A 2,491-nucleotide genomic window follows, 5' to 3' on the forward strand; every position below is an offset into this window, starting at 1 on the left:
TTTGCATAAAATTGCAACAGAATACTACTGCATCCAATTTATAATAGAATGTTATTGGTAATCCAACATTGTGTACACACGTCATTTAATTCAACCCTATAAATATACATTGTCCATAATACTGCATCTAATGCAATAATATAAGTGTGATAATTAAAGCTAATTAGTTGCCTACCGTATTTCTTCTTGCTTTAGGGATTATTCAGACGACCGTATATCGGCCGCGTATTCACGCCGGCCGATATACGGCGTCCCTCTCTGCAGGGGGAGGAGGCTGGAAGAGCCAGAAGCAGTGCTCTGAGCTCCCACCCCCTCTCTGCCAACTCTCCACCCCCTATCCGCCCCTCTGCAATATTTGCAATGAGGGGAGGCGGGATGGGGGCAGAGCTAATTCATGAAACTTAGCCCTGCCCCATCCTGCCTCCTCTCATTGCAAATAGTGCAGGGTGGTGGAGAGGAGGCAGAGAGGGGGCGGGAGCTCAGAGCACTGCTCCTGGCTCTTCCAGCCTCCTCCCCCTGCAGAGAGAGATGCCGTATATCGGCCGGCGTGAAAACCCAGCCGATATACGGTCATCTGAATGCACCCTTAGGGTGCGTTCACACGAGCGCATAAACGGCACGTTTTTGCGCCCAATCGTATATACGTGACCATCTGAGGCGTTGGTTTCGAATGTATTCGTTCGCACGGGCGATTTTACGGCGCGTAAAAACGACAACCCGAAAAAAAAACGGAACACATGCGACCGAAATACGCGCCAACGCATATTCGAGGGCCGAAAAGATAGTTTGCAAAGTAGGAACAAACGATAATACGCTTTCTAGCTCTGGTCATGATCGACGAAAAACGTTCTTTCCGGCGATTATACGCTGCGCACGTGCGAACGTAAATACGCCTACGCTCGTGTGAACGCACCCTTAGGGTTTCTTCAGATGACAGTATGTGCAATTGCGCATGCCTCAGTGCATGTATTGGTGCAATGAATGAGGTTGATGGGGTAGATATGTGTGTTGTTTCGGCACATAGTATTATACTTTTTGTGCACATATGCCAGCACAACACCCTCCCCCACCGTGATTTAAAAAGCAATTTAGCCTAAAGCAATCTAGATGTGTTTTTTTTCATGGAATTGCGCAGCGTATTGTGCTTTTGCGCACATATTGAGTGTACATTTGTGCGACACCCATAGACTTCTATGGGACCCTTGGTGCGCAAATGTAAACAAAAATAAAGCATGCCCTATTTTTGTCTGTTTGTGTGAAATGTGTGAACTTGCTCCAAAACCACTCGGGCGCAACTCGCACGCATGGGAAATGTGCTAATACACTGCGGAACTCAGTAGCACATGAACCGTTTTTTTGGTTTTTTTTGGAATATTCAAACTTCGTTCTAGTGCGAGCGAGTTTGAAAAAAAAAAAAGCGGGAAGATAGGTCCTGCCCTATCTTTCTCACACTTAGAATTAACTACATGCGAGAAAGATAAGGCAAGTCTTATCTTTTCTTGCGTGTAGTAATAACATCCAGGAATCCCGATGATTTCAATAGATTCATTTCAAATTTTTCGATTTTGCGCATGCATTTCTCGAGTGCACGAAAAAAATTAGATCTGCTCTATTTTTCTGCGCACTCTCGCACCAAGGGTCCCTACGTAATAGGCTGCGTAATTCCATGAAACGAAGAACACTCATTAGGCTAAGTAGTATTGTTGAGCGAATGTACTCTGCCGAGCTTGATGCTTTTTCGAGTATTAGCATACTCGATGGTACTCGAGCATCACGCCGTGTTCGACCCCCGTCCCAGTTTTTGGCTCCTCCCTACTGTGATGTCCCTATTTACACCCCCCCCCCCCCCCCCGCCATGATGCAGCGCGCGTGTCAACGGCACATTTTTTGGCTGGCTGGCAAGAGAGAGAGACCCACATACAAAAATCCTCGAGTCTCCCATTGTAGTCAATGGGGTTCGTTACTCCAGTAGAGCTCTCGAATTTTACAAAAAGCTCGACTCGAATAACGAGTACCCGAGCATTTGGGTGCTCACTCATCTCTACTAAATACCAATTTAAATCGGACCTGCATGCAAATGAACATGCCTTTTGTGCGCAAAAAGTAGGATAAAATGCGTTGATATGCGCGCAAAAAAGTATTGTACATAGCACAAATACGTTGTCCTGAGGTGTGTGCAAAAACGCATATGCCTACGTGAAGGGGGCCTAAAGGAAATCTGCCACAACATTCTGTAAACTAGTTGTATTGTAAGATGTGGGACTTGATGATGATAGCGGTACCTCCTTCAGAATCATCACTTTATAACAGATGTGCAGATTTTGATCATTTATATTTTTAAAGGGGAAATGGTCTCTAACTCCTTCCCCATCCTGTCTGATTCTGCATCTCTCTGTGTGACAGGAGATCGGTGTTTCTCCTCTCGCTGCCTGGAGTCCGCTCTCCTGCTCCTCCTTCTTGTTACTAGTTTCTAATCATCCCTGACAACACA

Source organism: Eleutherodactylus coqui, chromosome 5 (genome assembly GCF_035609145.1).
Source record: "Eleutherodactylus coqui strain aEleCoq1 chromosome 5, aEleCoq1.hap1, whole genome shotgun sequence".
NCBI classification, from domain to species: Eukaryota; Metazoa; Chordata; class Amphibia; order Anura; family Eleutherodactylidae; genus Eleutherodactylus; species Eleutherodactylus coqui.